This window comes from Drosophila persimilis, unplaced genomic scaffold (genome assembly GCF_003286085.1).
Source record: "Drosophila persimilis strain 14011-0111.01,24,50 unplaced genomic scaffold, DperRS2 tig00000200-arrow-arrow-pilon, whole genome shotgun sequence".
Classification (NCBI taxonomy): Eukaryota; Metazoa; Arthropoda; class Insecta; order Diptera; family Drosophilidae; genus Drosophila; species Drosophila persimilis.
This window is the reverse complement of record NW_020825300.1, coordinates 13,179-38,839: the sequence shown is the minus strand read 5'-3', so window position 1 is coordinate 38,839 and position 25,661 is coordinate 13,179. Positions and strand designations below refer to the sequence as shown.

The window sequence follows — 25,661 nt, the reverse complement described above, 5'->3', positions numbered from 1 at the left end:
TGCGAACACATACTCTTACATACATACGTATGGCAAAACGATGTACTATGTATGTATGTACGTACAAATGTTGGGTCGCAGGAAGGAACATGGAGCAACGAATTATAGGGTGAAATGTTTAATTAGCGCACAAGCTAAATTAACAATTCATTTTTATAGAAACGGTAAGTTCAAAAGAAGTTTGCGCATTTTCTGACCAACACAATTAGGCATGTTTGTACATATGTATGTATACAATAAACGAAAGCGTGTGTGTAGATCGGAGGTCGGTAGCGTCATAGCAGACTGCAGCTTCTTTCGTACACGTGTATAAACGACCGGTCGGACTCTGTAGAACCGATTACAAAAAGGTATGGTTCAAAAGTGTTTTTTTTCACAAAAAATAATGAAAATAAACTCCAAATTCTATTATTTACACATGTATGTACATTCTAATGGAAGCAAAAAATGCATGTATTAAGCATGAAAACTTTTTCGATACGTGAATTCCTTGCTTCCATTAGAATGCATAAAGAATGTGCTTAAGCAATTTGTACAACAGGAAATGGGGTACGAACAAGCAAGATCCGCGGCGTTACATTGAGCGGGACACCATGAAACCTAAAGCAGTTCACAAATTGTCTTATGTATTTTTTCCTTGAAACTGTGGAACTGTGGCCTTAGGATTGTTAAAATTAAAACAACAAATTTCAAAATGGCGCCTGCTACCTCCCTTTGAGTAACAGCAGCGTGTTTTCAAAAATAAATATTTCCTAATCGGGAAGACGAATGTGAATGAAACTTGCAGACGATGTATTTAAATATACGTAGTCTAAAATATTAGACTAAAAAATAGTACAAAATTTGTCCATAAAAATACAAAAAAATATATTTTAATTACTTTATAGTTCATTTGGAGAATTTTTTAAATTTTCTTGGAGACTTTAATGGTTTTAAGATATTGAGATTTTAATGTGAGCGCAGTCCGGCCGGCAATGAACATTTTTGAAACGACTTTTTGAATTTTAAGAATCTTTTTTGAGACTATTATATCCCACAGTTTCAAGGAAATTGAAAGACCAATAAAAATCGTGTAAAAAACGCGTGTTGAAAGATTTAGGGACCACAATGTATGCCAGCATCGAAGAACTCCTTAGAACCCTGTGCTAACACCGTCACCATAAAATAGTACACCTCTTGGTAATTTTTGATGTTCTCACTTATATTTTCTCAAGGCCTTAGCTATCATTGTCCAAAGGTACATCAAAGGCACTGCACTCTGAGACAGTGCTAAAGTAAGTTAATCTGCTGAAGATCCACGGAAGCAACTAAAGCACCATAAGCCTTCCGGCATTCACGAGCTCTTTATACGATATCATACGACCTATTTTGATTATCGAACCTTTCTACATTGTTGTTGGGAACAAGGCACAAGACTAATTTTGGATCCATGCGCGCACAATCATCCATATTTCGCACATACATACATATTTCCCAGTGCGATCATCGTAAATTGTTATTCGAGTTTGAACCAGAAATTGAATTTTCCTCATCCGCTCACCAATCCAATTGGTAATATGGACAAAGAATGTTCACATTGGCATGGACTCAAATTCAAACAAATTAAAACCTGTTCCTGAAGTCGATAAATATAAATAGCAACCCTCGTATACCACAATAGAGTAAAGGCGCATTTGGAATTTTACTTAGACTACGATATGGACGAAAAAGAATACACAAACTGAACAGGATTTTTCTAAGAAACGATTGTGAAATTTTATTAATATCTTTTATTATTTTACTATGTATATTGCTTAATGCTTATAAATGTAGGATGTAGCTAATTTAAAATTGACTATTCACCTTTTATTAGTATTCTATTGGCTTTCATCTAGTATCGTTGATTGAATTTTTAATAAGCGAGAAAGGATATCTTTGGGGGCGAAAACTACTGAATCTATATGAAACTACAATTTCTTACGTTTTTGCTTTTACTTCCCAGAAATAGACGGGCAAACAGAAAAACAAAGAAATATGTACATATTAGAGTTATATCGACTTGGCGTGGCGTTGTGATCCAAAATATTTATTAATGGTCAGAGCTGCCTTTAAAATGAAACTAAAGATAATGCTTCTTCTGCTAAGATTACATTGAGGCAAAATTAGTAGTCGGTGAAATTAAGAAACTGGCCATACCTTATAATCTACATATACAATGTATATAGTATGTGACTGCATATCGTCTGCAATAAAAGCTTGATATTGTGTTACATGTCTTTTCAGCTCATCCACTTTTTGGTTTATTTGAAACTTCTGGGGTTTTAAAATAAGATAAGTATCATTTGTAATGCCTACGCAAAAGTAAACTGGCAGATTATATCAATGAGCTTTTTATACCCACATTGACTATAAACAAATGTCTTTATATATGTATATGTATATATAAATACAATACAATTGTAAAATGTATCAACACATATGTACATTCAATCATAAAGGCACATTTTGAATTTTCTAATATTTAGAATTTCCGTTAACTTTGTTCTATTGGCTTATTGGACCCAGTTGGACCCATTCATGTTTATTAAGAGCAGCTGTCGGCAGGCCCCTATCTTATGTGCATAGGAAGGTGTGCTGGCGCTAACGTACAGATGCATAACACTGGTTTGAATCAATACATTTATCCGTTTTGCCGACCGTCTACGCACACAAACGCACTAAAAGCATGTGGAAGTATGCTTGCCGACCCCTGACTTAGAGTTGCAAGGTATACATATGTACTTATGTATATATATACTAAATTCATACTAGTTCAAATACATTTGCATATGTATATTTATGTATCTCTAAGATTACCGTAAATTATTATGTACAATGTACGTACATATGTATATAAACTTAAAAAATCAAAGGAAGGCTAACTTCGGGGACCGAAGCATTTAATACCTTTGCAGATATATCTTTGCAATATCAGCTAATACATTCATCTGATATTTAGGCAATTTGACTCGGCTATAAAAATACATGATAATATATATTCATAAACAGAGGAAATTTCCTCCCACAAAAACATATTTTTCGATTTGTCTATTGTATCTAGACGGTTCTTGACGGCGGTACTAACTGTATGGGGATGTGTGTGAAAAGTTTCAGCTAGATAACTTTAACTGATAGAAGCTAGAAGCTGACAGACGGACACATGTTGCCATCCCTATCAGATGTCATGTACTAGGTGTGATTAAAGATACTTTCTTCTGTGCTTTGCCAACATTATGTCAAAACTCTACAAGGTTATTTGAACAGATATGAAATTAATTATTGCTGCTTAAGTACACTCTGAGTTCTCCCAATTTGTGCGAGCCCAAACAGGAAATTCAGTTTCATACTCCCATCCAGGACCCTGAAAAAAACGTGATTTATTTATTGAGAAATAACTTGTGTGGGAATAAAATGTTGCATTCAAACAAACCTTGTATTTCCAGGCATGCAGATACATGATAAGGTCCTTAGACTTTGGATCACGGTAGTGCACTTTGCACTCATAACAATGCGGATCTGTTGTGATTTTATTTAGCTTAATCCCAACATCTACATTGCTACCATCGACAGCGAGGATAGTATCGGGTGCCTGCAGTACTGACGAAATTTCGGTAGGATCCTTCGGATCAGTGCATGAAAATTCCTTTGGAAAGTTGGGAGGTTCTAATTTTTTAGCGCCCACTTCAGCTCGGGAAGGTTCTATGCAAGGCGGAGTAGTTTCGCGTGAATTTAGGCCCACGTCATCGTCGCTATGCTGAACAACTACAATTATATTTAAAATACAAAATATATGCATTATTAATTGAGAGGAGCGGGGACACGTTTTTTTATATGTATCTATATTTATTTACCAACCGAAAGTTTGGTCGCTGCTCAGGCTCTCCCCATCTGTTTCGTCCTTAGAACTCTTAAATATAGATATATCGGAATCATAATCTATTCCCAACCAGTTCTCCGCATTGTGGATGTTAATGAGATCTCTTATAAGCTCATCGTCTGACTTTCCACCGATATCCCCGAAACGCCCTTTTAAAGGGCCGAAGACTTCATGATTGTATAGAGGATCGTTAAGAATTGGATAGCCTATAAAATATATTTTCGTTAGTTCAACGCTAATTACTCGTGGGCTCTGATCACTGATTTCTCTCACCTAGATATTGCAAATGTACACGGATCTGATGCATCCTTCCAGTAAGTGGTTTACACAGTACAACGCTAGTTTTTCCGTTTTGTGAAATCTTTTGGAAAGTGGTGGTACAATCTTTCCCTCGTTGCGATACTTTACACACGCCAATTTGTAACTTACTACCTCAATGGGCTCCTTACATTCCACGATTTCGCTAAAAATTAAAGAGAAAAAAAGGAATTAAAGATGCCTTTAAATACTTTTAATCGTTTTCTTTAACTTACTCTGGAAAAATTCCCTCCACTCTACATATATACTCTTTTTCCACTTGTCTATTGCGAATTTGCTGCTCCATTTGTCTTGCCTTCTTTGGGCTCCGTCCGAACAGTAATAGGCCAGATGTCAACCGGTCAAGCCGATGAATTGTGCGCAGATTCTTGAGGTTAAATTCCTTAGCGAGTATGAAAACCACAGTATTGTGCCTATAGCGGCCACAAGGGTGGACCTAAAGATACATACATATACAGAAAAGGAGATGTTAATTGGTTTTCTATAAATGTCATTAGCATTTAACTATTCATATTGTTTTGTAAGCAAAATAACTTAGTTTTCTATCAATACTCAAATTACTCTGATCGACACGGAAAATGGATGAAACATCGGACAAGAATATTCTCATATGGTTTTAATCGCTGAACACGAATCAGGCCTCCAAAAGTGCCTACATGAACAAGAGGCTATATGAAAATTGTTAATGGATTTTTCGATTCCAGTAAGTTCGTTGACAGTTCAAACTTTAAACCGGGTTTTTGGAACTTTGAGTCATGTTTAGCGTTGAAATTCCCATAGGAATAATACTATTCGATGTTTGAATCAGTAAAAAAGTTTTTCTTGGTCCTCCAGTGTTGTTGATCCTATTTGCGCTTGAATAAAATAGCCTCAACTAGAATTTCAGATTTGTTGTGAAAATGGATGTGTGTAACGTCCAGAAGGAATTCTCGATCATATATTTTCTTGATTAGCAACAATAGCCGAGTCGATTGAGCCCTTTCTGTCTGTCCGTCCCTATGAGCGCCTAGTGCTCAAACACTATAAGAGGTAGAGCAACGACATTTTATATCCAGACTTCTGTGATATGTCACTGTTACACTGTGTCCACAATTTCAAAGATACGAGAAAACAGAAAACGCAGAATCGTAGAGGATGACTATATCTTCTAAATCTACAATCTGAACCATATCGTATAATTATTATAGCCAGAATCAAGAAAACAATTTCATTCTCTCTCGCTCTGTCTCTCTCTAACACAAAGGTTTTATGGTCGGCTTTGCATATGGTAAAATGTGAGTTCAAGGATCTCAGAGACTATAAGGGCTAGAGCAACCAAATTTCGTATCCACACTCCTGTGATATCGAACCTTGACAAGTTTATTTCAAAATTTCGCCCCATCCTCTTCCGTTCTCACAAAGGACGAAAATCTGTGGCAACAACAGTATTGAAGATTAGATAGCCTGTTAGATTTATTTAAATGTTAAAAAAAGCTCAAGTAAAGAATAAAGTTTCAGATAAAATGATCAGCGCTGAAACTATTTGCGTATTTAAGATGGCAGTCGTCAAAGCCACTTACAGGTATTGATGCAGGCTTATTTACAACTACAAGGTCCTCATTCATATGCACAATTTTAATTGGTTGACATGTCACAGGAACTTCGTGTCTGCAAGTATAGCCATAAATCGTTAGATACATAATCATTACATGCGGTGCATAGGGCCAAATAAATAAAACATTATTATTGTAAGAGAAAAAACTAACCTAACTAACCTGTTTTAATAACACCAGGCAACAAAATCAAACTTTTTTTACTCCACGAACCAAACTTTTTCTGATAGATTTGGAAGTTTACAAATTTTTAATAAATTGTGATTTTTTCTGGGCAAGTTCTTTTTTATTGAAAAAAAAAATTGGTAATTAAAAAAAAATAAAAAAGTGGTAGTGCTTTTTTAACATGACCTAAGTATTTTGCATCTGGTTAATCATTAACTGTTTACCCATAGATTTTTATAAACGATACCCCGAACGGCGCATAGTTAATGGCTGTACAAATAAAATATGAAAACAGAATAAATCATTTTTTCTACTATTCCTGAGATAAAAAAAAGATTTCGTAGTGTTGCATAGTGTTATCGGGCATTTTACAAATATTTTGGGAATATACACCCGTAACAGGTCCATTAATTGGTCCGATGTTGATAATGCACAAAAGTTGTGAGAATGTACCCGAACCATTTAAATAAATATAACATTATAAATAAAGTACGTGCGGTATAACGACGATTTCAGTCTGTCTATATGTAAATTAGTCTCCTCGCTTCAATCGTTTTCATATTAAAATTAACGTGTGCTTTTCCAGTAAGATTTGTTTGAAAGAGGATTAGTCTTGATGTTTGGGTGGCTAACTTCAGGGATATATTGTACATTGTAGGTATGTATATACTATGTGGGTCGAAGATAGCCAGACCTTGGTCTTTTTATTTTTGATAATATGTTGAATTATGACCGTGGAATTTTTCTATAATAATTAATTGTGTTATCAGTAACTAAAAAAACACTACTTGTAAAGAAACGGAAACTATTTTAGTTTCGGTGCTATAAGTATTTGTAGTTGAACCGTTAATGCAAAATTACCTGTGAACTATATTAGCGAGAAGATCGTTGTGTTTTAATCGATAGTCAATAGGGACTTTCTCGAAGTTAACTGTCAATGTGCCTGCTTGGATACAACGTTCGTACTCTTCAGAAGGGTGTGCGCGAAACTCCCGTGAAAATATATCCAGAATCTTTTCTCCCACCCATCGTCCTTTTGTGAAAGTTGTGAAGGTGAAGTAGTACGGGTAGACCTTTCTAAGACCTTTTTAATGATTATTATATATGTCCAAACCATTTAATTCCATTCGTCAAGAAATACCTTACCATTTTCAATATAGTAAGACGTTTCTTGATATCGCTCGTCCGTAAATCCGGGTCTTTTGGCCTTCAGAGCCTTCGTTTCAAGTTTGGCCTTCAAAAGTAAATATAATTATTTTGAGCCTACAGAGGGTTTATTATGATTTTCATTAGACGTTTGCAACGCAGAAAAAATATAATCGCCGACCTGCTGGGGACTCTTTCTTTGCGTTATAAACATCCAATCAAAATAAATATTTTTCAATGTCCTACTTTTTTTAAATCCTTAATTGTATCGCTATTATCGGTTTTCCTTTTTTCTGGTATTTTGACTTTCTCGTTTTCGACCTCCCTGGTTGATGTAATCTGTAAGATAAATAAGAGAAAATAGCATCATGAATACAATGACTAATTTTTTTAGTAATCAATTAACTAGCTCTTTGTATACTTGTTTTCAATGGATACACTTTTAAGTGAATATGCTTTTAAGCATGCATCTATATTTCCTTACTATAGCACCTATGTGATTAAGTGTTCCGACTTTGACCAAGTATTGGTAAGCTCGGAAAAGGTACAAGAAATCAAAGAATCGTTTTCCGTACTGTGTTATATTGTTTGCATAAAGCGGAAACGGAAAAAGGCACAAATTGATTCGTTGCTGAATACGTGGAGAGGAAAAAGAAAGAAACCACGACCAATAGTTAACGCAATCGAAATTCGTTGGATGTATTTCCATCTCATATACGTATGCATGTTTAATATACGTACATTAGGGTGGAATAAAACTGGCAAACAAATTAAATTTGTAATTCCTGTGCTGTTAATCCAAGACTGCATTAAAATAAAAAATGAATAACGTAAATCAAAGTTCAATAGCTTCATCTTGAGGCTCCCCATGAAGATGATTTCAAATGTTCGACCTCAAATTTTTCTTTTCAAACATAATTTTTGTGGTGTGCATGTTTTATCGATTCCAAACATGTTGCTTGTCGCTAAAATATTAAATCGCTCTAAGCACTACTTATAGTGGGAATGACAGAAAACTAATATAAACATACAAAATAATTGCATAAACCTATGTACATATATAGCTATGCACTTTGATGGTCGTAAATAGCAATCTGTTTTCAAAATATTCCATCTCGGAAAACGGTCACTGTGGCAATGGGATGTGATGGAACCGCCGTGGACACTGGACATAAAATCTGAGTTATATAATTACTGGGAAGAAATCGTAATCGTCCTTGCTGTGGCTTGTGCGCTTGTTGCATGCGAATGAATTGCCACTTCGCCATTTGGAACACCCGATACTCAAATATAGAATAGGGGTGTATTAGATGTATGATGAAAGTAGATATGTGTAACACCCAGAAAGAAGCGTTTCCGATTCTACGAAGTCAAAAGGATCAATATCCTATCAATAGCCCAGTCGATATAGCCATGTCTGTCTGCCTGTCTGTCTGTCCGTCCGTCTTGTTTGACTCTTTGTGAAAGAAATATGTTACGGCCACATGGAATATCCAAAAATGCATATTTTCATAAAGGGTATAAACTGCGCCTGTTGAGTGGTAGATTTCTTGCTTGCCAGATTTTAAAATACCATTAGATATGGCTTTCTTTATAGAACAATCGATCGAAATGCCTCTTTGTGGCAAGATGGCCGAGTACTAATGTTACCGTAGTGTTTCATGTTACGTAAGCTCATTAGAATACCTAAATATTGTTCTACAAATAGTATATAGACTTGTACACTTGAGAATATCTACTTGCCTTTGACGCTTATGTGTTCGGGGTGCCTTCCCAGAGCGACTATCCGCTGACGTTTTTATTTTATTTTTGTTCTTTGTTTTCTTTGGCAGTGCGCCCAACGAATGATGAAAAGATGCTGCATGCCTGAAAAGCCGCGCGGGAGAGCCACATACCACGAAAGATGACGGCCGACACAGCCTAGCGGTCAAATCCCCTTAAGCAATCTCACAACTACAATGCTTTTGATATATGTTTACATGAACATGTAAGCATAAATGTAAAAATACGTGTGCACGACAATGGACAAAAGATACACATAAACCCGATAATGTATGTACATATTCCATATTAAACTTAGATGGGCTTCTGTACTGTCACGAAGTAAATAACCAAGTAAGAACGCAGTAGTCGGTACTTCTTATATAAGATATTCATAAATTAGGAACCAATTTGAAACAAAAAAAAACCCCCACTGCTGCCGATACTAGATATATGTATACGTACATACATATGTGTATTTGTATTTACTTTATGGGGTCACTAATGGCATTTACTTGTACTCTACGAGCACCTCATATGAACGTCTAGTATTATGAGCTAACATATATGTATGTACAAATATATGTAGATTCTTGCACTGACTACGCGTAAATCATTTTATCTGTAAAAGTTTTTTGATTAGCAGACAATGAGACATTCACATACAAACGTACTTTTTTTTACTACAAATGTAATAATACATTTAGGCCAGACTAGTATTTGAAGGAGCATCATGATTTCAATTTCCAAAAATACTTTTGTTTCCGATCGTCTGATCGCTATGGCAGCACATTAGTGTTTTCATTCTATTTAAGCCGATTTAAGTAAAACGCACAGGAAATTCTTTAACGTAGACTAGTTTTCCTACGATAGCAATTTCATACAGTGATCGGCTCTGTGGGGAATCTGCCTGTTTGCAGCCGGATTACAGATTAGTTTACGTCGAAACGGGAAATGGTTCTTGGATGGCTGGTGTGGCGGATCAACAAAAAACACAAACAATACATACAAAAAAAGATATACCCTATGCAAGATCGGAGATCCTTCCATCTCTGCGTTGCAAACGTGTTGTTACTACGAAACTACATACTACATACTATATTCAAACCCAAACACTCTGTAGTTTCAGCAGTTAAGGTATCGTTTGTACAAATCTATGGAAACGATGCCGAGCGCCCTTTGCCACGGATCTAGCTTTATACCCGGTTCTCAGTCAGTATAATATTTGTTATTTAAACGCAAACTTCTGTGCTTTGTAGGAGAGGGGTGGCAAAGTAAAAAAAAAAATGTATCCAGTGTCATATCACAGAAGTCTGAACACAAAATTTGGTTGGTTTAGCTCTTATAGCCCTTTTCACCAAAAATCGAATATACCCCTACACTCTTCGAGTACCTGGTATACAAATTAATTAAATCATTCAACTGCAGAGACCTGTTGCCAGCGATATTCGCCACATACACACATTATTTCATTAATGTATTATAGATTTTTAGTATACGTCGAGAGATAACTTATACTATATAATATGTATATAAAAAACAAATCCAATTATATCCAATTCACAGTGTGACGAAAGAGTGCATTGTGTTTTCCGACTTTTGGGGATACCAAATGTTACGAATGTAATTAAAAGATTCAGATATTTATGGTAACACCAATGTAAAGGGTTTTTTGAATTAAACTGGCTGGTTCGATTTGCAAGGGTACCAAAAGCTTCGACCACCATTCGTTTTCAATTTGTATATTTACACCTAGGTATTTATCCGTCTATAACTTTTTAAGAATCAGTGTTTCTTCATTCTGGTAGTAGTTTTAAAGTGGATGCCGGTGGCATGCTTGATAATTTCGGTCTGTCGCTACAAAATCGTGTCATATTCTAGCACCAGCAGACCACTGATAATATTTATGAGTACGCCCACACCATGGCTGCTGGGGCTACCTCGTGGAGCAGAAGAGGGGCAGTGACAAAGTGCAAGAGCCTTGCGACACGCTTTCTTTCATCGCCTTCTCATCACTCGGTTACGCAAGGTGCTATTGGACGGTCGAATGCCCCTGTCTGGAATACAGCACGTGACTCCAACCCACAGTATTGTTTTCAAGAACACACATAATATGTACATATGTATTTAGAATGATATCTATTTTAGTTTGATAATAATCAATGTTGAAGGCACACTGAAACACAGAAACACAGAAACACATATGTGCAGATATTCATATTCATATAAACATTGGATTGGATCCAAATTGATAGAAATGTGTTAACTAGCTGGAATAATTAAACTTTCGCACCCAATCTAGTTTCCTTATAAGGAAAGGGCACAGCTAGGAGGGTTACCAGCAAAAGGTTTTCGTTCTACTGGACTTCTGTGCCCACAAGAGTAACATGCAGGGCTCTTCTCCGCGGCAGAAGAGTACATGAGTACTATGAGTACTATTACGAGCCGAAAATTTTAGAAAGGTAACAAAAACTCAGAGACTAGAAACCGAAAAACGAGCATTACAATATCTGCTCAACGTTTTTCTGTGTGTCGGAAGCATCTGTTCTAAATCATATCAGAGTTGACACATATTCGTACATTATATTTAATGTAACCCAAGCCACACTATCCAAACGGTTGCATGTGAAATAAAAAGAAAATAATTAGCAAGTGCACCAAATAGCATCAAGTACCATTTGACCTCGCTATCAGGTGTACGAGTATTTGTCTTTTACATTAAAATGTAGCCAAGTATTATGCCTATACAAAGCATTTATCTTAACTCAACAAATGAGTGCAGCAATTTGTTGGAAAATTTATTTAACTTGGGCCTGTGCAACTCTTTGTAAGCAGCCGGTTTCAAGAATAGCTGATTGGCGACAATCAACTCAACTTTGTCCAGTAACGGTTGTGTGGACCTACTTATGTATCTTAAGAGTACTCTTATATGAAGCTCTTAGCTGCTTTTAAAAAGCCAGAAAAGGAATCTTGCTAGTTTGGTTCTGCGGTGACTCTCTTCAGATCGGGAATACTCGTAAAATGGAAGAATACTAAACATCATATAGTATGTACATACAAACGAATTCATTCGAAGATTTGTCAGCCAGAGTCTGTAAATGCTGGTATTGTGCCTTTGGTTTCAGTTACTTTATATTCATGGTCATACGCTCGTTAGTGTGGAGTAATAGACATTCGACTCGACTCTGTAAATTACACTCACTCGTGCATATGTATATGCATGAAGTATTCACTTAACAATGGGAAAACAGCGTAGCTACTGCCACTATGATGAGCGTCTAGCTATGCTGAAGACCTTGAGTAACACAGGTAATTCTGTCCGCTCACCATTTGGCTTACGAAATTATCGAATTTCAAAATACAGTCAATGAAAGAAAAACGAAACTACGCTTTACCGACGCGGAAAGTCGGAACGTAAAAACATAGTAACAAAGATGTATGTATGTATGTATGTGGCACAGATTTTTAATAGCAAGCTACAAATTTCTTATAATAATTATCTCATTACCGAACAGCGAAATCGAAATGTAGAAATACCCAAAATTACGATAAATGTCCGCTTGATAGTTGCAATACTCTGTACACGAATGGAATGGTTGATCTACTATAGAAAACTTATTACTAATGCATTTACACCTTAGATCCCAGTCTGACAAAAATGTATCAAAGTGCAAGGCAGTACTGGTTGCTAGTAGATGAACGTGCAATAATAATAAATCAATTTAATAACAATGGTTATTTTCGTTTAGTCATGACAAATATTTGAGAGCAGCTTACCTTTTTGTTAATCAACATTTCAACATTTGGTACAACTTTGATGGATGAAAGAGCAGATCCTTGGTTCCTCAGTCCAATTACGCTGCTCATGTTGAGGTTAATAGACGACAGGTGATGAAAATCTGGTGGCAGACAATTTAGGGACTGAACGATCGCGCATGCCGACGAGGATGCTCGCGGGGCTGCCTGTACTGGCATGGACAGAGACGATGTCTGATGGGTCAATCCTTGTCCAGCTGTTGCCAGGAGTGATTCTTGTGGGGCCACGGAGACACCTGGTGCTGGTGCGTAGTATGCACCCACAGGCAAGGACGAGAACATGGAAGATGGCATCAAATGAGTTTGTGTGTGGCTGTGGGGGTGTGACTGGGGACACGGATTTAGCTGTCCTGGGTAGCTCGCCACCTGAGTTGCACTCAGTAATGTTGGCCCAAAATTATATGCGGAACTCATTGGGAAGTGGGTTCCGGCGGCTGCACTGGGATGCAAAGTCGGCTGCTGATAGTTCGACGGAGGAGCAGCTGCTGTATTTGGCGAGAGCTGTTGCTGGACTTGAGGCTGAGTTGCGAAAATACCTCCCACCGTCGAAGCTCCCATTTTATCCAAAAAAGGCGCCTGTATTTGCATTATTTTCTGCTGATGCTGCTGCGCGGCCAGAGACCATGGCAGATACCACGCGCAGGACGTTTGGGTGTTCTGCATTTTGTAACTCGTTCTCAGAAGTAAGCGGGAGTTGTTTGATTTTGCACTTATGTATGTACTTCTGTATTAAAGTATTTAATGGTCAATGGTCAATTTAAAAGAAAAATAAATAGTTCTGAAATGAGTAGTCACTGTTACATTGTTTCCCTCATTTATAGAACAATAAATTCGAACATAGCGTAGCATAATTACAATAGAATGATTGAAATTAATTTTGAAATATGTATGTAGGTATTATCATATACAAAATTTCTGCAAAAGGTAAATTTGTATCTAAGAAGTAATAAAACATTATCTAATTTGTACTCTAAATATTTGTTGAAACTAATATGTATCTGGGCATGCAAATTAAACAACTGCGGTAGCGGATTGTGTTTTTAAAAAGTTTTTATTTTACTTCGAACTTCACTGATATAGATTTAAGTAGAGGGTCACAAAGGAATTCCGGGCCAAGGGATTGCGCGATCTTAATATTTAGCTAGACTTTGCGGTGTCGCTGCTGGATCAAGACTGATTTGAACTTTCTGATCTTTGCATCGTTGATCCCTTTCGGGAATCGTTTTTCTATAAACATTTCAATTGATTTCGCCATCCCGAGTATTGGATTTCGTCATCCAAAGAGAGAACTGTAAAAGGCCTAAAGTGCAGGATCTGCAGAAAGCCGGGAGTGAGATTGTTTATGAGAAGCCGGGTGTGGGCAAACATTGGTTTTCCATTTAGGCGAGTGTCAAAGATTGGGGTTGCGGCGGGGGCGCTTGAGATTGTACATCTTAGAAATCAATTAGGCGGAGGCCCAAGATTGAAATTGTTTTCGTTTTGGAAAGCCAAAGATTGTTTACAACTCGTATAAGAGCTCAATGGAATTGGGTACGTTAACTCCCCCCATTCTTAAATGTTTCGTCCCGATACATTTTGAAGTTCTGATAGAGCTCTAATTTCTTCTGACAGTATTTGAATGTTGCTTTCCACTATTTCTTCTGACGGTATTCTTATTGATTTAATAAGTACAAATTTGGTTAATTTATAGCAGAAGTAAAATAACATTAACAATATCAAAATGATTAAAAATAATGTTGTTAATGGTAAGGCCGTATTACCTAATGTTATAAGGGGATTTAAAATATTAACATTATCAAAAGAAAATTGCTTATCATTTGATTGTATATAATCAACTAATTCAAAATCGCTATATCTATGATGCGATATATATTTTAGAATTTTACCCTTATCATTTATGTGGCTTATATTATTTATTACAATTGTGTTGTTGAATATAAGGAGATACGATCCTAACAAAGTAGTATTGTCTACGATATTTTTGCCTGAAACTAATATGGCACCATCCTGAATGATGTCTATTTCTTTGTTTTTTTTCCCTTTTTTTAGTGCAGTTGGCTTTAAAGCCATTAAGTAAATTGGTGAAACAGGTACTCTTTAAATTTATTTGTGCGTAATTGTTAAAAGTTTCACTTTTAAAATTATTCATTAAATAGTATTTCTCCTTACATTCACAAACTTTTTCACTTATAACTAACATTCCATCATTTTGTGAGATGGCTCTTGCATGGTAAAACTTGCAAATATCTTTAATTTGAGGATATTTTATGTAAATGATTATTAAATCTGCATTTCGAATTATTTTAACCGTTGCAATGTCCAACAGATCAGACAGTTCAACATTATGTTTTTCATGCTTATAAATGTCCTCTATTTCGTTTTTATTTAAAATTTTTGTATTGAAAATGTTTACTTTTAAGAGGGTTATGGTATCAACTAAATTTAGTAGGTCAAAAGTTATTAATTTTAAACGATGCTTTCTCAGTATCGTTTCTTCATTGAAGATGACATTCTTTAATGAATTTGATAGCAATTCAATTTCTTTGAAAAATTTGGAATTTATTACAAATTGTTTATTATTATTTTCAGTTAATTCATTTACTTTATTTTGTATTTTCAAAAAGTCGTCATGATCAGGGCTGCCTGCTATCCATTTCCAAATGGTACCTAATTCATTTATTCCCCTTTCTTTCCGTTTTGGAACTAATTCTGAAATCATTAATTTTAATAGACTTAAGTCCATTGATATTTCCCACTCATCGTCTGAATTAATTGATTTGTTGACATATTTGGATTCTTTATCAATTATCTCTCTATAAAAACTCAAATTAGTAATATGGAAAAGTTCAGCGTATGTTTCATAAGTGTAAACGTCTCTGTCGTCTTTGAGCAATAGATAGTCACTATGCGTATAGTCAATTACTTCCGCAGTCGTCAATATAACAAAAGTCAGTATTAGTATATTCGCATACATTTTCTGGAAAAAATATTTAATATTTGATGTTATCTTTATGTATAATTCTGTTTCTATTGTTGATTATAATTTTATTCGGTCGATTTTCCTTAACTACCTGCTTTTTGTATCGGGATTGAAGTTTATTTCTTTCCCCGAATTTCTTTTCATAGACTACTTCTCCTATTTTATAATCTTTTTCTCTTCTATCTTTGTTATGTATCTTAAGCATTTTGGTCTGAGCTTCCTTAAGTAATATTGGATTATGTTTGTGTTCTATTTTGTTATACAATATGTCATATGGCATTTGATTGGTCGTTGAATGTATCGTCAGGTTATATTTCAGTGCCGCCCTTATTATTATTTCTGAATAATCTGTTAGATTTAGTTCATCCTTGATGCACCGCGCTATTTCTGTTAGTGTGGAATGTACCCTTTCTACCTGACCATTTGAGGTGCTGTGTCTGGGATCAGCATAATAAATAGTTAAGTTACTTCTTTGTATGAATGATCTAAATTGTGCTGAAGTAAAGCTTGGTTCGTTGTCAGTCATTAATGATGTTGCTAACGGAAAGTGTTGTAAAATTTCCATTACCTTATTTTCAATGTTTAATTTACTTTGAATTTCCTTGACCACCAAGTATTTGGAATAAGAATCTATACAAGTTATGAATGTTAGGTTTTGGGCATAGTATATGTCTAAGTGTAATTGATCTCCTTCTTTTGCTGGAATGGGAGCTTCCCCAATTGGAATTTTTACAGGGTGTCTCCGATATTTGTTTTTGTTACAGATCTCACAATTTTTTATATATTCTTTTAATTTTTTGTGCAGGTTTGGCCAATAATACAGCTTAGTTATTTGTTTGTAATTTTCGTCTAGTCCTCTATGGGCTCTGCAATGTGTTTCTTCTATAATTATAGCTTTATCTTCTGAATTTACTACATCTTGGAGGAACTTTCTTGTGAAGAGAAATTTATTTATGAAGTTTTCCTTTAGCTTATTTTGGATAAGGTATAAATCTTCTAAAGTGCAGTGTATTCCTGTGGTTAAGTGAGGCTGAATAAATTCTTTTAAAATGATTAGCAGATTGTCAACCGTATCAAATTCAATAATATGTCGGGTATTTTCATAAACTCTTACTAACTCATGAACTGTGAATCTCCCTTGCGCTAATAGTAGCTGCTGTTTAAATTGGTTTAGAGGCTTGCTAGTCTCTTGAATGACGTTTTCGAAACTACTCTCTGCTGAATGCTGAGTATTTATGTCTGATTCTGATTCTGTCTGGTCGACATCACTATCTGTCATATGATTTATTTTAATCCGAGATAACGCGTCCGCTACTACGTTAGTTGAGCCTGGCTTATAAATGATTTTTGGTGTGAAACTTTCTATGAAGTAATACCAACGTTTCATTTCAACATTTGGATTTTTTTGCGACATTGCAAAGGACAAAGGTTGGTGATCTGTATGTATTTCAATTCCACTCACTCCGTATAAATAATTTCGCAAATTTTTTAATGCCCATACAATAGCTAATAATTCTTTTTTATTAGTAGCATATAATTGCTCGGTTTTACTTAAAGTTTTAGAAATAAATGTTATGGGATTCCCATCTTGCGACAAAACTGCACCTATTGCTATGTCCGATGCATCTATGGTTAATGTGAATTTTTTATTGTAATCTGGTTGTACTAATTCAATATGTGCTATTAAACTGTCCTTTAAATTATTAAATGCTCCAATTGCTGGTTCATCCAGCTGTATTAATGCTTTCTTGGATGCCCTTCGTGAAACTTTCCCATTTACTCCGCTCAGATATTTTGTTAAAGGTTTGGCAATTGTGGCATAATTTCGGACAAATTTTCTGTAATACCCTGTTAGTCCTAAGAAGCTACGTAGCTCTCTGATATTTTTAGGAATTGGATAGTTTTGTATTGTGGAGATTTTGTCTGGATCTGTTTTAATGATATTTTGGGAAACAATGTATCCCAGAAATTTGGTTTCCAATTGAAAGAATTTAGACTTTTCAAGTGAAATTTTCATGTTAGCGTTTTGCAATATCTGAATTATATGAATTAGATCTTTATAATGTTGTTCTATAGTTTTTGAAAATATTATTATATCGTCCATATAAACGTGACAAGTTTTCCCAACTTGTTCTCTAAGTATATCGTCCATTGCCCTTTGGAAAATTCTGGGAGCGTTCGTCAATCCCATAGGCATTCTTAGAAATTCATATTTGCCGTTATTTATGGAAAAAGATGTTTTTTCAATATCTGATTCCCTCATTAAAATCTGATAGAAACCTGACTCTAAGTCAATGGCCGAGAAATATTTTGCTTTACCTAAATTGGCAAGGATTACTGAAGGATCTTGCATAGGGTATCTATCCGGTATAGTGTTTTCATTAAGTTTCTTAAAGTCTATTACTAATCTATGCTTAGGAGTTCCGTCCTCATTTACTCCCTTCTTTGGTACTACTATTACCGGTGAATTATATGGGCTTTTACTAGGTCTGATTATACCTTCATCTAACATTTTACTTATTTCGTTATTAACGAAATCGTTAACCGAATAAGCGTATGGATACTGCTTGCCATATACCGGTCTATCGTGTTCAGTGTTAATCTCTCCTTTTATATCCGTTCTGAACGGTAACTGTAAATTTATATTGGCATGGTCTTCTTCGATGATAGATACCATTTTCTCTCTGAGATTTTCTAAATTGTCCTCTTTGTAGGTTATTGTGTTATACAATTTCATTTTTTTCAATTCAGAATTTGCATAATTTTGAATGTCGGATATTTCTACGACGGCGCGTTCAGGATTTTTGCATCCCAAACTTTTAAATTGTTTATTGTCGGATAATTCAACGACGGCGTGTTCAGGATTCTTTAATCCCAAACTATTCGAACTTTTAGTGTCGGATAATTCAACGACGGCGTGCTCAGGATATTTTAATCCCAAACTATTAAAACTTTGGATGTCGGATAATTCAACGACGGCGGGCTCAGGATATTTGAATCCCAAACTATTGACGGATAATTCTTCGTCGGCGTGCTCAGGATTTTTTGATCCCAAGCTATATAAACTTCCTTCTACCTTTACTGAATCGCTTTTCATTTCTTTTTCTTCTTCAAAATATTTTTTTATTATATATTCCTTCAACGGAAGGATGGTTTTTCCTTCTATAAAGGTTAATTTGTTTAAAGAAAGGACCTCGTCATATATTAGTTTCTCCTCATTGTCTTTATAACTTAAAGTCCCCTTTCCTGTATCAATAACCGCTCCGATTTTCTTTAATAGGTTAAATCCTATTAGTAAATCTGCCTCCATTCCATCTATTTCATAAAACACTTGCTTTGTGTTGAAAATTGTTATATTATGGAAATATTTAATTATTGAAAACCCATTCACTGTAGCAACTTTCTTATAGATTGGTAATTCATTTTTATTGTCGTAAATTCCTTTTTTTATATAACAGGAAGTTGCTCCCGTATCTATCAAAACTTTTAATTCTCTGTTTATTTTTTTGTCTACTCTTTTTAGGTAGGGCAGACCTACTTCGGGGGCTGATCTAAAAAATGATCCTCCTCAATGTTATTTATCCTCATTGCTTTATTAGCCGGTTGTTCCGACATTTCGTTTAGTTTTCGTTTCTGCGCTGGATTGTCGTTAGACTGATTATTCGGGACTACGTTTGCCCTAAAATGCTGGGCTTGGCTATAATTGTTATTATTTCTCCTAAAATAACCGTTAGTATTCTCCCGATAATTTCTATTGTTATTATTTCCCCTGAATTGATTGCTGTTCTGTCGGTTCCGGATTTGTATAGATTCGTCTACCTCCATTGGTTCTGGGGCCTGATTTTGTTGTCTATTACCCAAGAAATAGGGTTGTCCCCAAGACATGTTATTCCTCTGCAAATCCCTTTTTTGGTCGAATGGTGAACTGTTAGTCCTAGGTTGTCGTTGGTTGAATCTTAAGGTATTAAAATTATTATTCCCTGAATTTCTGGGACCGCTGAATTGGTAGGCAAATTGGGCCCGAATGTTATTAGATTGCAATTCCTGTACCTTTGCTAAGGCATTCGGTAAATCTGGGGGATTCAATGAAAATAGGATTTCAGCAATGCCGCCGTTTAGGCCAGTGACAAAAATGCGTAAGGCATTGTCTCTAATTTTTTTATTTGATTCCTTGGTGATCTCACTGTCCTTTCCGTGAGTCATTATTGTCTTATTTATTAACAAGGTCATTTTCTTGTTAACCTCGTTATAGAAATCTATAATTGAAAGGTTCCCTTGTCGGAGAACGCTTAATTCCTGTTCTATTATGTAAATAGGTCTCTTGTCACTGTAAACAAAGTCAAGCCGTGAAAGTATGGCATCAAAATTTAGAACTGTCCCGTGGTTGGTCAGTGCGTCATGTGCTGGTCCTGTTATTTTGTTTCTCAAAATTGTTAATGCAATATAATATTGCTTACTTCCTTTCTTATATAACTTCACTGCAGTTTCTGCAGCTTCCCTCCATCCTACATATTGGTTTAATCCACCATTAAAAATTGGTAGGGATTCTATTACCTTCAATGTGGTGTCGTCTCTTATTGTCTCGTCTATTGTTTCTGCCTGATAATCCGATACCTGATCGGATTTAGTTTCTATTTGCTGTTTTAAATTTACAATTTGCTCTTGTACTTGTGAAATTTGAAGTGCTATCAATTGTTTGACCAGATCTGCTGTGAGATCGGTCCTTGCTTGAGAGTTAATCATTTTTAGTTTTTCAAAATCTAAAGTTAGCTGATCCACTTTTAATTTTTCTTATATGTTAGTTTTTATAATCTTATATATCCTAATTGAACTTATATATTTATTAATACAACTCTTGCTCACGAAATATCCGGTAGGGGTCGTCCTTCTTAGTTTGGCAGATCTTCGAACGGGTCTTCCTTCTTAAATTTCTTTGCTCAGCTGGGTCTTCTGGGGGTCTTCCTTCTTTGGCTTCGCTGATCGTTTCACTTTCTTTGTATTTTGGTTTTGTCGGTTTTGTTGGTTTTGTTTTTTTAAAAACTTTGGGTTTCTTTGGTTTTTTTTGTATTTACGAATTGCCTTGATTAGCTTTTTGTTTTATTTGTATTTTGCGTTGTATTTGTATTTGTATTTGTATTTGTATTTGTATTTGTATTTGTATTTGTTTTTGCACACCCTAAGCTCCGGTTTGTTTCCTTTTTATCTCACTTTTTTTTATCTATATCACACAGTCACTCCGCGTTTTTAATTTTGAAGGATTTATTCCATTAATTAATTGTCCTTCGGGTTTCGGCACGACGCAACACTTTTATCATTCGGTGCTTTTTAGACAACGTCGCCCCACGTTGGGCGCCAATTAAACAACTGCGGTAGCGGATTGTGTTTTTAAAAAGTTTTTATTTTACTTCGAACTTCACTGATATAGATTTAAGTAGAGGGTCACAAAGGAATTCCGGGCCAAGGGATTGCGCGATCTTAATATTTAGCTAGACTTTGCGGTGTCGCTGCTGGATCAAGACTGATTTGAACTTTCTGATCTTTGCATCGTTGATCCCTTTCGGGAATCGTTTTTCTATAAACATTTCAATTGATTTCGCCATCCCGAGTATTGGATTTCGTCATCCAAAGAGAGAACTGTAAAAGGCCTAAAGTGCAGGATCTGCAGAAAGCCGGGAGTGAGATTGTTTATGAGAAGCCGGGTGTGGGCAAACATTGGTTTTCCATTTAGGCGAGTGTCAAAGATTGGGGTTGCGGCGGGGGCGCTTGAGATTGTACATCTTAGAAATCAATTAGGCGGAGGCCCAAGATTGAAATTGTTTTCGTTTTGGAAAGCCAAAGATTGTTTACAACTCGTATAAGAGCTCAATGGAATTGGGTACGTTAACTTGCACTCCTATACCCCTACATATTGTGTTTTCATGTACATATGTATATATGAATGAATGTATCTAGGCAAGCTTATTTGTAGTTTCTGTTAGCGGAAAGGTGTTAAAATAGATGCCCGTCATAATTTTTGTACTTGATTTGGTTGAATCTCAATAAGTAAATCACAACATGCGAGATAGCTGCCAAATAGCAGCACGTAAGGGATTTTAAATCGATATTCCATTCAGACTTCTGAGGAGAGCCCTGTCTGATCAGATCGTTCACGGTATTTGGCAAGGGATGGCAAATGGATTGTGGCAGCAGAATGGACACTGGATATACACATGATGATATTGTTGTTCGTACATACAATCGGTAGGCACAGTATAGTGGGTTTTGTGCTCGATATACATATGTACAGACAAATAAATAAATGTGCGCATGTATTAAATTAGAATATGTGCTAGCTTAGGCGACGTCGAATTTTCGGGTACATATGTATGTACATATTTATGTGTCTATACAGAGGTACATATACATATTAGACCTCCGGACGTGCACATTACACGCGACAGAATGCTGTCTGCCAAGAAAGAAAGCACAGAACTAAAATGATCAAGAATGAGGGGTACATATTTAGGTAAATAAATATGTACATATGTACATATATGAAAGAACAAATACAATACGCACATGACATCGGCTTACTATGCCATGAAAAGTCAAATGTGCAACTATCGGAGCCCTCATCAAAATGATTAAATAAATGGGTTGCTTTAATTCGAATGTAAATCCAGCAGCCATCTTGGCGGTTCTATTTTTCATAAATCCTTTCTGAGGGAGCCACTACATTCGAAAACAAAGCTGTCATAAATATAAAGATATCTGGGTTTAACAGTTTTGGCTGTGCTTTTATGAATCAGTCAGTCTGTCAGACAAACAAAAGTATATATATAGATTTGCCAAGGCACTCAATATTAGCTTCGCTACAAACTAAAATATATATATGTGTACACGTGTATTGTGATTAACTAGGAATACGCTTATTTCCTCAATTCGTACGAATGCCTACATATGTAAATATTAGACACTTTATTATTGTCCTATAATATTTTTTAAAATCTTTTTTGACCGTCTGATTTTATGCTTCGAGTTGTTTTAAGACAAATTATCGTTCAACTGTCGTTCAAATTATACACAAAATACATTTTGTGTTGCACAGAAGAATTGTTACACGCTCTTTTCAGTACTAAGAAAATTTAAGAACTTTTTTATGTGGGGAGTAATGCAGAATGGTAAATTTGTTTGGTATTTTAAAATGGCTTACTGTAATGCGTATCCTATTTTCGAATTTAAAGCTCACTTAAATAGGCTATAGCTCCAACTTGTATACCAGCACCTGGACTATTTAAAAACAATTTAAATGTATTTGTATTCCCCAAATGTTAGCCAATGACACAGTTTTTGATCACTTAGACTTCGGACATCCTGCATGTGCATGTTGAGATTTTTATTTGATGTTATTCCTCACTTGTTGCTTACATTTAATCAAAAGAAAAAACAAGGATATCTTTTGTTTGACGTAATTGCACTCAAAACATCATCGGTTTATTTTAAAAAATATCCTATTTAGTTGTTTATTTTGGTTTCTTTGGGTCCGTGAACAGTCCAAATATGAAATTATATCACGATGCAACTAAACTTAATAATTCTATCACTATGTCATATTTATACTATTTTAAGTCAATCTGCTATTGGTATAACACGCGCGGGCCTTTTTAACCAACCAAGTTAACACAATACTAAATTTCTGTTGTTTCGTTGTTCGCGCCCGACGTGCTTATGACAGAAAGATTACTGGGAGGCCGGAGACTTTTGTGAGTTACAATTTGAAATTTTATAATCCACAACAGCCGCAACGGTGCGAACAAACCTGCTCTCACGGTTGTGGTTGGTTCGGCAGAAAATTTGTGTTGTTGCTACAATGAGGTATAGAGCTTTGCAAATATGAAAGATTAAAGCAATATTAGTCCCCTATTCCCACATCGGGGAATCACACAAAATTGCCGAGACCAGACGAGACCGAAAAAGAAAATTCAATTTCACAGCATAATTCACATTTTAAACTTATTTACACATTTTGAAAATATTATCAAATCTATTTTTTTTTTATCACATTTCCGTTCTTTTTAAAACTTAAACTTTTCTAACTTAATCTGTTGAAGGTGTACCTCACTTCGTTACTTACCTTGCATGCAGAACACTTTGGAGACTGTTCGTCGAACATAAGAGAGCTCTCGAACTTTTTGGATACTGCTCTGCGCACATTGGAGAGTTTCCAAAGAACTATCCAAAAAGTTCGATGTTTGATGTAACAAGCTTGAGAGTCGGTTACTACCATTTATTTACACAATAAATATACATAGTTTTGGTCAAAAAATAACTAATACTTATGTGCTACTATGGATTAAGCATATTGTTAGTTTATTCTTTATTTCATCATTTGGTGGTAATATTATGGGGAGTGGAAAACATTCTAGTGGCGGAAAGCGCGATCTAACAAAAGGAGTCATTTCAGAAAACATTAAAAAGACTTAAAAGACGGGCAAGACTTCATTTCAATATCATCAGCTGCTATTTAGGAGTTATTTGCATACGCAATACTCAAAGAGTGTAGGGGTACATTAGATTTTTGGTGTAAGGGAATATGTGTAACACCCAGAAATTATATATATTCTTGACCAGCATCAAAAGCCGGGCCAATATACAAACATCTTAAAAATAATACTTTTTAAATTAAACAAAAAAAAGAAAATACATACAAAAAGATATAATTCATTTAAAAAAAATGTATAGCCTCAATTTATGTGCAATGGTCGGGAGTTTTCATCTAATTTTTCATATTTTTGCTGGACTGGCTAATTTAGGAGCCTGAATGTTGTCTTGGTTTTGTATGGTATTATATTCCTGTAATTGTCATTACAGCAGGTTATTGTAGCACAAATTAATGCAGAGTAAAGATTGATGTATAATTTCCATCGTCACATGAATCATTTATTAAGACCCATAGTACTCGGCTTTGGAAAACTCAACCTTTGGATCTGCCAAGTGTTTGGTCTGTTGAGTGTTATTACAGCTTTTTATATTGAAATATAAGCTCGAAACGAAATAATTAACGTGAGTCGGGTCCTTTATCTTCCACCAAGGCTTACATTTTTCGTAATGATTGTCCGTCTTGTTTGACGCCTAGTGCTCAGAGACTATAAAAGCTAGAGCAACCAAATTTGGTATCTAGAAAACCAAAACGCAGAGTCGTAAAGAATAACTTTACTACATTTTTCAACATTTTTTTACATATTTGAAGGAATCAATTTAGTTCCTTCACTGACAGTTACCTAAGACCTCTAGCCTTTAGGCACGAGATGAAAAAACTTCACATCGACAATTGACGTTAACAGAGAAAATGGAAGACAACGCCAACAAGTACATAGAACATTTACATGTGCCCCGTTTCTTTGTCTCGCATTCGAGTGGGAGCTACAAATTTAAAATTCGTTCATCCGAAAGGTGCTATGGACAAAGAATGTCCGCATTGTCCTGCGCTCAAATTCAGACATGAGTCAGATGGTATGTGTAGCGCATCAGGAAAAGTGAAACTACCAGAAATTGAGAAACCACCAGAATTATTGAACGGCTGGCTTAAGCCTGTTCCTGGAGCAACAGAAATAGTTCAGAGTACTGCGGCAAATGGTTTGGCGGGTCAGCTAGTTTATGTATCAAATCTTAAGTTTTGGATCATCAAAATAAGAATTTCATTTTTAGTTACACCACCACTACTAACTTACTAACGGTAAGTTCTCCCACCCTTATAGAAGGGTTTCCTAGGAGTAGGCACTCCTTGAAAACGTACAACAGCTGAAAAAGTAACGCTTATCCAAGTAAAACCACGATGTCGTCATTTTTGTCAGGCAAAGGCAATTTAAAGCTCCTATATATGAATGCATTGGTATATACAAACCTCTTGTAAACACATTTATGTACATACATACACGTACATATTACGTTTGCAAGTGTTTTTTCGTATATGTATATGTACATACATACAAACATAGAAAAAAATATT

At 35.5% G+C, this 25,661-nt stretch overlaps 1 long non-coding RNA gene and 1 pseudogene across 2 annotated transcripts; one reads left to right on the top strand and one right to left on the bottom strand.

Annotated features, from left to right (window-relative positions):
• Nucleotides 1-37: 37 nt before the first annotated feature.
• On the top strand, nt 38-9,158 carry LOC113565893. 2 transcript variants are annotated; one of them, XR_003408832.1, is made up of 3 exons: nt 38-164; nt 2,263-2,746; nt 8,949-9,158. It is a non-coding gene; the product is annotated as an uncharacterized LOC113565893 (long non-coding RNA). The 2 variants fall into 2 exon arrangements; XR_003408833.1 differs by lacking the exon at nt 38-164 and adding an exon at nt 281-350.
• LOC6588705 lies at nt 2,792-13,426 on the bottom strand (annotated as a pseudogene).
• Between the last annotated feature and the right edge of the window lie 12,235 nt (nt 13,427-25,661).